Source organism: Zootoca vivipara, chromosome 3 (assembly GCF_965207765.1).
Source record: "Zootoca vivipara chromosome 3, rZooViv2.hap1.1, whole genome shotgun sequence".
Lineage (NCBI taxonomy): Eukaryota > Metazoa > Chordata > Lepidosauria > Squamata > Lacertidae > Zootoca > Zootoca vivipara.
The window spans coordinates 107,871,380-107,884,494 of NC_142586.1; positions in this window are offsets into that span (position 1 = coordinate 107,871,380).

Consider the following 13,115-nt stretch of genomic DNA (forward strand, 5'->3'; position numbering starts at 1 on the left):
CTCCCATCAACAACCTGGCCACCATATTCTGCGCCAGCTTCTGCACCAGCTGGAGCTTCTGAACCAAACCCAAGGGCAGCCCCACATGGAGCGCATTACAGTAGTCCAGCCTCAATGTTTACCAATTCATGGACCACAGTGGTCAAGGAACAGCCATAGTTGGTGAACCAGATGAAAACATCTCTTAATAACAGAGATGTATTCAGTACCCCCCAAACCCTCCAATTGCCCCATTTTTAGCAGGACATCCTGGATTTACATCCAGGCTTCTGTTTTGAGGCTGAAGCAGAGAGGAGCTCTCCCCTCGCCTAGCGGGGTGGAAAGGCTCCAATTCTGGAGCTTCCAAGCTACGCACCTGCAAAGGTAACTTTCCTGTCTCCCGAGATGAGAACCACCCACCCAAAGAGCTTCCGTCTTCCCAAGATGCAAGCACTCATAGGTAAAAGGAAAACAGATTCCCACCCTACGCCCCTTGCCATTTTTAAGTGTCTCCCCTGCCATCTGAGGTTTCGCCAGAGGCCACAATGAAACCAGCAGTTAAAATATTTCTCCAGTTACCGAGAGGGAAAGCCTGCGGTATCTTCCACAGTCTCCTCTGAGCCATCCATTCTAGTGCATTTTAATTTCAGTTTATCTGTTTGGTCGTTTAACGCAATGAACCAGGCATCGTAAACACACTTCCCACCAGGAAACCGAAAGCCGCGATACACTTCCTCTGCTGAGAAGGTTTTAGTTCAAGATCCTGAACAAATCAAATCAAACCAACGCGGCAGGTTTTCACCTCCTTTCTCTAACATACAATAATCTTATTTGGAAAGCAGCTTAAGAGGGGGTAATGCGGGAAAGAGGTAATATTCAAACGCTGAATGCTGTGTGAGAGAGAAAATCAATTAAAGTGCATTTGAATTTCATTTTTTCCCCCCTGTGTTTGCAGAAAGTTGCCCTTTTACAATTAGCCTTGATTGCGATCTAATTGTGAATGCAAATCATTTTTTACCTTTTTGTTTTGCATTTATTTGGAACTTTTTATACGAGGGCTAAGTGGGAAATAATTAGCATAGGTAAAAGGCAGGCTATATAATGGTGGGACTTGGGTAACACAGACACCTTTTGGAAATGAAATGAAAATTACTCCTTCACGTCTCCATCTGGAAACTGTGAGCCTAGATGCAAAGATGAGAATATGAGCTGGCAGGATGGGGGCGTTTGTGCAGTTTCAAATCCCAGCAGCTCTTATCTGTATATGCCTAATTCTCCCCCCCCCCCCAATACACTTCAAAGGAGGAATTAAATTGATTGGTCCAGAAATGAACGAGCTGCTTCTGGCCTAGTCAGTTTCACTGCTCAGTTGCTAGTGACTCGCCCTTCTGATAGGAAATGCTTTGCTAGGGGATAACAAAATATGGGGAGTTGAGGAGGGTCAGTGGAGGGCGAGTAAGAAATGTCCCTATTTTCATCTGAGGAATGTTGGAGGGTATGCCAGCCCGTGGGCTTGCCTTGCCTGTCAACTGCCTCTTCCTTGGTCTCAGTGTTTGCCATAGCTGCCAAGTTTTCCCTTTTCTCATGAGGAAGCCTATTCAGCATAAGGGAATTTCCCTTTTAAAAAGGGATAACTTGGCAGCTATGGTGTTTGCCCCTTGCACAACTGAGCCCGGCTCCGGGCGGGGTACAAAAAAATTATTATTATTACTATTATTATTATTATTATCATCATCATCATCATTATCATTATTATCATTATTTGCAGGCAAGAGGAGGGGACAAATCTAGAATTCGTTGGCTCTTCCTGTCTGTCAAACCAAAATAAAATGTTCCGGAAGGCCTGTGAACACCATCTTTGTAGTCAAGAAAACCTCCAAACTAATTAGTATTTGTTGTGATTACAAAAGTCACAAGCAATAAATAAACCACATCAAAAAAAAATACACAACCAAATGGAAAACAATTTCCACATAAATCAAAATCTAAAACTAAGAATACAGCATTAATGTCACAGTTTAAAATGACATAGGTAAAAAAATAACAGCAATTTAAACAAAAAACAAAAATAGAACAGAACAGAGCCCTCTCTGCCCAGCAACAGCAGCGGCATCAGCCCCCCCCCCCAGGCCAGGTGGTGAGTGGCAGGACTGGGCCCCTCAGGCGCTGAGCAGGGGAGTCCACCTATGGCCTCACCAACCAGGTGTGATAGGAGGTTCTGGGCAAACTGATGTGTGCAGCTTTGAGCATAAAGGCAATAAGAGTGCTATTTTTCTAGAAAAAGAGGTTCCGGAACTTACCATGAACTTCGCTCTCTTAGAATGGCAACGGTGCCCACCTGAGGGGTGCGTGAACAGTGTTCCGGTGAGTTCCAGTTGAATAAAAGCCCTAGTTGTACAGTGGTACCTCGGGATCCGTTCCGGCGGCCCATTCACAACATGAAAGGGGCGCAACATGAAGCGCCACATCTGCGCATGTGCATGATGCAATGCAGCACCTCTGCACATGTGCAAAGCGCGGTTTAGTGCTTCTGCGCATACTCGCAGGTTACGGACACGCCAAACCTGGAAGTAACCCGTTCCGGGACTTCCGGGTTCGGCGCATCCGTAACCTGAAAAGACACAACATGGAAGCGGACGTATCATGAGGTATGACTGTATGAACATTTGCTTGGGCATAGACAAGTCATGGCAAGCTCTCACTGGTGTGGGTTGCATCCTGCGTCTGTAATGGCAGCGAGGCCCAGCAAACTGATTTATGGCAAGCTTATGCCATCTGATAATAAATCACTAGAACAGATCACTCTGCCCTTTTTGACATCCTTCTTTGGTTTACCTGCACCAGACCACTCCCACAAGCTCACCTTTGACCTGCGGTTCAGAACACAGTCATTGGCTATGGCAGACCCTCCAGGTGTCCCTATTTTCCAGGGATGTCTCTGATTTAGAGAAGCCGTCCTGGTTTCTAATTTGATCCCAGAATGTCCCACTTTTCCTTAAGATGTTCCTATTTTGTTGTTGTTGTTTAGTCGTTTAGCCATGTCTGACTCTTAGTGACCCCATGGACCAGAGCACGCCAGGCACTCCTGTCTTCCACTGCCTCCCACAGTTTGGTCAAACTCATGTTGGTAGCTTCGAGAACACTGTCCAACCATCTCATCCTCTTTCGTCCCCTTCTCCTAGTGCCCTGAATCTTTCCAAACATCAGGGTCTTTTCCAGGGAGTCTTCTCTTCTCATGAGGTGGCCAAAGTATTGTAGCCTCAGCTTCAGGATCTGTCCTTCCACTGAGCACTTGGGGCTGATTTCCTTCAGAATGGATAGGTTTGATCTTCTTGCAGTCCATGGGACTCTCAAGAGTCTCCTCCAACTCCACCAACACCATTTACACCAATGTAAATGTTCCTATTTACATTGGGGAAATGTTGGAGGGTATGGAGTTATCTGACCCCCCCCCCAAGCCGTCTGAAAGCAATCCTGTATAGGGAAGGTGTTTTTTTTAATGTTTAATGTTTTATTCTGTTTTTATATATATTGGAAGCTACCCAGCATGGCTGGGGCAACCCAGTCAGATGTGTGAGGTGTAAATAGTAAAATAATAGGGCCGGCCCTGATATCCTGGGCTTGAACCAGAGCTATCCTCTGATTTATCAGACACAGTACTGCTGCCGATGACTGAAGCACAATCCAGGCTCCACCTGTCCCATCCTGACCTTGGGCTGACCACCATGATAAAGACATCAAGAAGCACAATCAGCAGACAAAACGTCTGAGGAAGCTGGGGCCCAGTGGGAAACGGAGGTGCCGTAATTCAGAAGCGTGGTTCTTGGCTGAAGCAGTTAAAGAAGAAAGATGAAAGGCAATTCCTGGAGGCTTCAACAGTTAGGCACCGGACTTATTACCGGATAAATGAGGTGGAAGGGGCATTGCCGGAAGCAAAACAACAGCCACTGCTGCCAAATTATAACATAGTAAATATGTTTGCAGTAGCCGAGTGGACCCCGCTGCTGACAGGTTCAAGAGGCCAGTCAACCCCTATTAATTTAGACCTTTGCAGGTTCATTCCTGGAGGTTAGTGTATATACAGACGCTGTTAACTACGTAGGGCCGAAAATGGCTATATATATATATATATATATATATATATATATATATGTGTGAAAATTTGCAGGAAGCTACGCAATAGAGGCTGGAATTCTGGCTACCATGTCATTGAGAAGGACATTGACAAAAGAGAGAAGGTTTAGTCAATGTGGTGCCCTCCAGATCTTGAGGGACACAAATCAGCTGACATCTAGAGCAAGGGTGGAAGAAGGCATCATTTCTGCTCAGCCCAGCACTCACTGCATGCAGAGCTGTTTCCATCCCACTGCAATTTGCCTTCCACCAAAAACTACATTATTCATCTCACTGTCTGCTGTGTAGAAATTAATTACTGTGTGCATTGCAAACAAACAAATGTGGCCCCCAGATGGTTGGGTAGAAGGGAATGCGGCCCTCAGGCTGAAAAAGGTCCCCCACCCTGGCTTTGAGGGCAGAATAGGGGGAAGGGGGCCAACATACACTGGCTTTCCCCGGATTCAAACCAACGAAAGCCAAAAGAACACTGGAAGGTTAACAGAAAAGACTGAAAGTAAGAAACAGACAAAGGTCATTGAAATCCTTCTTCAATGAGACTCCTTGTCTTTGTCCTCCCTGCTGTGCCTTCTAAGGAATCCTAAAGCTCTGATAGCGATTGTTGAGGATGGGGAGGAAGGAGTAAACATCCAAGAGGGATACCGCATGGAAAAAACATTCCCCCCTCCAACCAGATATTCAAAACCGAGGTATGATGAAGAGAAAAATCAGGGTGGGGGTCCCCAAAGGGGGAGGAGAGGGGAGAGTTACATGCACATCAAAGCCTACCAAGTTGTAACACATGTTTGCGCTTTGTGGCTGCGTTTGGCGCGATGTTATCAGAGCCTCTTGATGTTCCCATCATCGTACACACCCTCCCCTACGTGAAGCATCTATCTGGGCTTCCTTGGTGGATAAGATACTGGGGAACTGAATACATTTCCACACATAAATGTTTTATTTCATATATAATGCACCCAGCCTCAAAGCGGGGGAAATAAGTGGGGGGTAGGGGGGTTAGGTACAGAATCTTTCTAGCATTATCTTTGAAAAGAGGCTTAAGTCAGACTGCAGCCTGTTTGATCTCAGAGGATGTGTGTGGACACAGGGAACGTGTGGGGGAATGTGTGGCCCGTTTTATCACATGCAACAGCCATCTCTATCCAAAACAAATGCAAAAACTCATGATGGGATGGGCCAAAGCATCATCATCATCATCATCATCATCATTAATTGTAACACTAAAAGCTATTAGCACCTGGTTCACTTATTTAAAGGCTTATAACCCGCTTCCCAGATTGAGGGCACTAGGAGAAGGGGACGACAGAGGACAAGATGGTTGGACAGTGTTCTCGAAGCTACGAACATGAGTTTGACCAAACTGCGGGAGGCAGTGCGAGACAGGAGTGCCTGGCGTGCTATGGTCCATGGGGTCACGAAGAGTCGGACACGACTAAACGACTAAACAACAACAACAACCCGCTTCCCAACAAATGTTCCCAAAGAGGTGTGTGGGAGAAATGTTGAAAGAACAACTGCTATACAGTGGTACCTTGGTTCTCAAACTTAGTCCGTTCCAGAAGTCCGTTCCAAAACCAAAGCGTTCCAAAACCAAGGTGTGCTTTCCCATAGAAAGTAATGCAAAATGGATTACCGTGTTTCTCATATTTTAAGACATGTCTTATATTTTTTTACTCAGGGGTGTCTTATTTTTTGCCGAGCCCCGACTGAGCGGGAACCAGCAAAGGCAGCAGCCCGCCACCGGCTTGGAGCTTGGCAAAGCGCTCCAGTGTCTAGTCTGTAAAATTGATTGGGTAAACACGGGTGGGCTAGAGGTCTGTTTCGACTTTCTTAAGCGGCCACCCCAGCCCGAGAATCGGGTGATAATTGCGTTCGTACCCCTGCCTTGCAGCCTCCGACCCTTCACCCAGGGCGTTCACACGTGCATCCCCACCCCCGACCCGCGTCCTCGTCTACCGGTACCTGAAAGCTGCGCACGCGGCATTCCAGCACAAAGCCACCAGCCAGCGTCGGAAGAGGAGAAGGAGGTGCCACTGAGAAACCCAGAAAGGGGAGGCGCAGCGGGAAGAAGGAGGAGACCGGCGGGGAGGGATCCAGAAAGTTGCGAGCGACTTCCTGCTCCCCCCCCCCCTCACGGAGCGAAAACCAGCAAAGGCAGCAGCCCGCCGCCGGCTTGGAGTTCGGCAAAGCGCGGCTTTGTGCTGGAATGCCGCGTGCGCAGCTTTCAGGTACCGGCAGGGGTACGAACGCAATTCTCACCCGATTCGGTGGAGCTCGGCAAAGCGCCGCTGCTGCCTTTGCCGGCTCGAGCTCCAAGCTGGCGGCGGGCTGCTGCCTTTGCCAGCTCCCGCTCAGTCGGGGCTCGGCAAAGCGCGCACTGCTGCCCTTGCTGGGTCCCGCTGGGTCGGGACTTGGCGCGGCGTGCCCTGCCATACCGTACCAGCATGTCTTATTTTCGGGGTATGCCTTATATTTCGCCAGGTCTTGAAAATCCTGCCATGCCTTATTTTTTAGGGATGCCTTAAAATATGAGAAACACGGTAATCATTTCCAGACTTTTAGAAACAACCCCTAAAACAGCAGTTTAATATGTATTTTACTATCTAACAAGACCATTGATCCATAAAATGAAAGCAAGAAACAATGTGCTGCAGTCACACAATCAAAACAAAAAACACACACAAAATAAATAGCAAAAACAGGCACCTCAGCATAACACTCAAAACAGAGTACCATCTCTTCCCATACGACCTGGACCCTGTGATCATCATCAGAGGCCCTTCTTCATGTGCCTCCTTCATGGGGGTCTGGAGGGTGGCAACACGAGAAAGGGCCTTTTCTGCAGTGGCTCCTTGCTTGTGGAATGCTCTCCCCAGGGAGGCTCGCCAGGTGCCTTTTCATTACATATCTTTAGACACCAGGCACAAACATTCCTCTTCTCCCAGACCCTTGGCCAACTGAATAATCTATGGCCTTTTAAACTTCGTGTGTGTGTGTGTGTGTGTGTGTGTTACTATGTTGTGTGTTTTGTGTTTTTATATCGTAAACTTCGGCGTGATCCTTTGATGAAGGACGGTATAGAATTTTTATAAATAATAGTAATAAATCATTATCATCATCCCTGACCACTGACTACACTGGTGGGAGGTGGAGTCCTGCATCATCTGGGCCAGGCATCCCCAAACTGCAGCCCTCCAGATGGTTTGGCCTACAACTCCCATGATCCCTAGCTAACAGGACCAGTGGTCAGGGATGATGGGACTTGTAGTCCAAAACATCTGGAGGGCCGATGTTTGGGGATGCCTGATTTGGGCAGACCCAAATTCCCTACTCTGGTGTCGAGACTGATCTGCAGTCCCCGTGGGGTCAGTAGTCCATATCTGATTCTCCAAGGCAGTAGGAATCAAACGCTTCAGAATTTAGTGGGAACGGCAGCAGCAACAGACGCCAGATGTTCACCAGGATGCCATTTGCTCTATCTTTTGACAGCAAGATGAATAAACACAGCTGCCTAATGTGTTCCTTGCACTTTCGCTGTGGTGGCAGGAGGAAAGCTCCATCTGTGTCTCTTAGAGACCTCTGCTCTTTCGCTTCCATGCCAGAGGAAAACGTTAGATGCATCCCACAAGAGCAATCTGTGGAGGAGCGAGAAATTTAATATCCGCTCATTTGTTCGTAGAGCTAATGGGTGCATGACAGTCCATGGGGGGAAATTCTTGTAAAGTGTGCAAACTCTGGCCACTGGTGAGTTAGAGACACACACACACACACTGTCGCCTGCAGGACTTAGATTTCAGCCTGCATGGGGAAGCACTAGAAGATGGTGCTTCTCAAAGCAAGCTAAAAGCTGCAATCTCCAGGTAGATGTGGCAGAGTGGTGGGGTCATGGCATGCAAGCATTCCTCATAGCCACCACTTGTCCACATATGGCCATGGGGCCAAGCCTTCCTCTGCTTTTATAGTGTAGAGTAGGGTGATGACTTTTTTACAACCTCATTTCCCTGTATCATACGGTAATTTGATGAGCTTTCATTAAAGATTAGATAAAACCTTACTTTGGTAAAAGATTTGATTAAAAAAAAAACCTCACACACAACATGATTTTTAAAAAAATATTTATCAGTTTTTTGACTATTTTTGAAGTCACTAAAATAAAAAAATTCCTTCAGTAGCACCATAAAGACCAACTAAGTTTTTATTTTGGCATGAGCTTTCGTGTGCATGCACACTTCTTCAGATACAGACTGTATCTGAAGAAGTGTGCATGCACACGAAAGCTCATACCAAAATAAAAACTTAGTTGGTCTTTAAGGTGCTACTGAAGGAATTTTTTTATTTTACTTCGACCCAGACCAACACGGCTACCTACCTGTAATTTGAAGTCACTGTAAGCAGATATAAAATTGAACCCAAGCTTTAGAGTCACATATATACAACATTATATAGGGTCATCAAACATACAAGGAAGCTTTTTTTAGCTGCAGTAACAGTATAGACGCCGCTAGAGGACGATGTTTTGCTACCTCTCCTGTAGGTTCTTTTCCCAGCATGCCCGGCAGGGTCTGCTGGCTGAGTTTTGAGGCCCCCAAAAGGGGCTTTTACATTGCGCAGGTGTGACATTTGTATACCCTATGTTGCTAAGAACACTCCCCATTGTGGAATGTGGTGTTGTGTCCAAATTTGATATGAAATATATATAGAATTGTGAATACTATTTTATGAAATGGTAAAACGGCATACAAAAAAATTAAAAACGGTTTGTGCGTAACCTTTTTAAATATTTCAATGGAATATACCTCATTTTAGTCATTAATAGGCAAAAGTTCATCCATTTCTGCTACAGGAAATAATTTTTGAGAGAGAAAAAAGTAATCACCCTAGTGTAGAGCATGTCTCCAAATCTGAGGGTTTAGCTCAAGGGCTTCCCACAGGCATCTGTTTGGCCAATGTGAGAGCAAGATGCTGGACTACTGTAGATAGGCCTTTGTTCTGATCCAGCAGGACTCTTCCAACGTTTTATGTTCTTACAAAGGCCAAGCTAGACATGACATTAGTTGCATGAATCCAATTAACATGCATGGTCTTTCTTCAAATGGAGACATGGGGAAGCCTGAGCCCACCTGGGTCCATGGGGAGGGGACGCTAGCATTTTTCTTCTCCTTGTTGCAGCCCTGACAAAAAACCCTCTCCCAAGCTGCAATATGCCTGTCACCAATGGAGGTTTCCGTGAAATGCAAAAAGCAGCTTTGGAGAGGCTATTTTTATTGGGACCATGGCGGGAAGAGAAAGGGTTAAACTTCCTCTCCATGCCCTGCTTGGTTGCAAGGCTGCTCAAGTTTTTATTTCCATAACAAAATGACGTCCACGTTAATTGCATTCATGCAATCAACATCGCAGGTAGTGTGGTTGCTGACCTTGAGCCAGACATCTTGGAGAGTGAAGTCAAATGGGCCTTAGAAAGCACTGCTAATAACAAGGCCAGTGGAAGTGATGATATTCCAGCTGAACTGTTTAAAATTTTAAAAGATGATCCTGTTACGGTGCTACACCCAATATGCCAGCAAGTTTGGAAAACTCAGCAATGGCCAGAGGATTGGAGAAGATCAGTCTACATCCCAATTCCAAAGAAGGGCAGTGCCAAAGAATGCTCCAACTACCGCACAATTGCGCTCATTTCACACGCTAGCAAGGTTATGCTTAAAATTCTACAAGGCAGGCTTAGGCAGTATGTGGACCGAGAACTCCCAGAAGTGCAAGCTGGATTTCGAAAGGGCAGAGGAACCAGAGACCAAATAGCAAACATGCGTTGGATTATGGAGAAAGCTAGAGAGTTCCAGAAAAAAGTCTACTTCTGCTTCATTGACTATGCAAAAGCCTTTGACTGTGTCGACCACAGCAAACTATGGCAAGTTCTTAAAGAAATGGGAGTGCCTGATCACCTCATCTGTCTCCTGAGAAATCTCTATGTGGGACAAGAAGCTACAGTTAGAACTGGATATGGAACAACTGATTGGTTCAAAATTGGGAAAGGAGTACGACAAGGTTGTATATTGTCTCCCTGCTTATTTAACTTATATGCAGAATTCATCATGCGAAAGGCTGGACTAGATGAATCCCAAGCAGGAATTAAGATTGCCGGAAGAAATATCAACAACCTCAGATATGCAGATGACACAACCTTGATGGCAGAAAGTGAGGAGGAATTAAAGAACCTTTTAATGAGGGTGAAAGAGGAGAGCGCAAAATATGGTCTGAAGCTCAACATCAAAAAAACCAAGATCATGGCCACTGGTCCCATCACCTCCTGGCAAATAGAAGGGGAAGAAATGGAGGCAGTGAGAGATTTTACTTTCTTGGGCTCCTTGATCACTGCAGATGGTGACAGCAGTCACGAAATTAAAAGACGCCTGCTTCTTGGGAGAAAAGCAATGACAAACCTAGACAGCATCTTAAAAAGCAGAGACATCACCTTGCCGACAAAGGTCCGTATAGTTAAAGCTATGGTTTTCCCAGTAGTGATGTATGGAAGTGAGAGCTGGACCATAAAGAAGGCTGATCGCCGAAGAATTGATGCTTTTGAATTATGGTGCTGGAGGAGACTCTTGAGAGTCCCATGGACTGCAAGAAGATCAAACCTATCCATTCTTAAGGAAATCGGCCCTGAGTGCTCCCTGGAAGGACAGATTGTGAAGCTGAGGCTCCAATACTTTGGCCACCTCATGAGAAGAGAAGAATCCTTGGAAAAGACCCTGATGTTGGGAAAGATTGAGGGCACTAGGAGAAGGGGACGACAGAGGACAAGATGGTTGGACAGTGTTCTCGAAGCTACGAACATGAGTTTGACCAAACTGCAGGAGGCAGTGGAAGACAGGAGTGCCTGGCGTGCTATGGTCCATGGGGTCACGAAGAGTCGGACACGACTAAACGACTAAACAACAACAATCAACATCGCATATTGGTTGGTCCTGAATATGTGAAGCAATACAAAGGTGCCAGAGCACCGAGGAATTATTCCTTCCTTCTTAACAATCTCTGCATAAGTCATCACTAACAGGTTGCCTGGGGAGGTAAAGGTAATGGTACCCCTGACCGTTAGGTCCAGTCGCGGACGACTCTGGGGTTGCATGCTCATCTCGTTCTATAGGCCGAGGGAGTGTCCGCAGACAGCTTCCGGGTCATGTGGCCAGCATGACAAAGCCGCTTCTGGCGAACCAGAGCAGCACACGGAAACCCCGTTTACCTTCCCGCCGGAGCAGTACCTAATTATCTACTTGCACTTTGACGTGCTTTCGAACTGCTGGGACCAAACAATGGGAGCTCAGCCCGTCGTGGGGATTTTAACCGCCAACCTTCTGATCGGCAAGCCCTAGGCTCTGTGGTTTTGACCACAGTGCCACCCGTGTCCCTGTTGGTTGCCTGGGGAGATACTAGCTCCTTTGTTGAAAGATCTAGGTTCAAGTTATTCAGTGCACAAGTAACACAAAGTGAGCCTTTTATCCTCAGCCTGTCGTGCTGTTTCACCTTTGTTGTAGGAAAGAGGTAGCAGGGCACCTGAAGATGTCCAAAGCAATGAGCGAGGATTTAGGAGATAGTTGTTGTTGTTTTTACGCTGCCTCTCTTAGCTGGCAGATCAAAGCTTTCTGCCAATTGCTTGTCGCAACCTAAGAAGAGGCTTCTGTTGATTCCCCAGCAGGACGCCCTTCTATAAAGAAAAGGTCTGGCCAGGCTCTCATAACATCGAGCCTAGATCTCGATGGCATGTTGCGCATGAGGTTCCCCTTGAAGAGCCCTTGGAAATGCCATGTGGATGGGAACCCACCGGGCTGATAACTTCTTGCGGAACATTAAAGATCGACAGCAGCATGAGTTTTGTTTCTGAACACAATTAAATGTGTTGGTGTTAACCTACAAAGCCCAAAACAACAGCTGGTGAACCAGTGGAAATTCAGGTGGTGCTGGACTACAACTTCCAACACCCCTTACCATTGGTCATGCTGGCCAGGGACTGATGTGGGTTGGAGTCCCACAACATAGACAGTTCAAGGATGGGAACCCTAGAGGAAAGCTGTCTCACATAAAAATCTACCTAACTTGTACTGCCTCCAAATATTAAACAGTTGGTTATCAGAGCAAGGCCTTTTATGTGGCTGTGAAGTTCCCTTCCCAGACAAATACATATGGCACTTGCCCTTTTAAACCCTGTGTGGCTGTTTGATGGTTTTGTGCGGTTGTTTGTTTGTTTGTTTGTTTGTTTGTTTTGGGGGGGTTGGATGATATTTGTGTTGTTGGTTTTTATCTTAGAAATGCATCTTGAGCACTATTGGGGGGGGGGAATTGTGGTATATAAATCTGATGAATTTTATCCTAGCACAGATATCCGATTCCCTCTCTATAAAGGGCAGCATGGAAACTAGCCTACTGGAGAATTCAGGAGCCCTTGTGCTGGACAGCTCCCAAATGGTTCAACACTCTGGTCCCAAGACTTCTCTGCATCTCCATCTCCTGCCTAACAGCACCTGGTTGGACAACTCCATTGACCTGCCGCATTGTTCCACACCTGAGAAAGCCAACATGGTGCCCTCCAGATGTTGCTGTACTACAACTCCCATCACCATTGACCATTGGCTGGCTGTGGCTGATGGGAATTGGGAGTCCAACGACACCATAAACCACTTGGAAATCATTTTGGCAAGTAGGCAGTAATAGTAGTAGTAGTGGATGTTGAGCATGCTGCTTTTGTCGGAATCGGGAGGTCAAAAGGCCAGCTGGCTCGGCCCCAGCTGGAGCGTCTCCCTTCAGCCTTGCCGCTGCGGAGATCCCTCAACCTCTGCTCCGACGTGATCAGTGACTCAAGCTTGCAGACTTGAGCACACTTTACTCAGCAGTGTAAACTGCACAACAGAAGAGGCTTGAGGCTGTAGACACATACTAAACTACGCATTTATTATACACAAATCAGGACAAAGAAACATGTCATCTCTCCTTGCCGTCTTCTCGTAGAG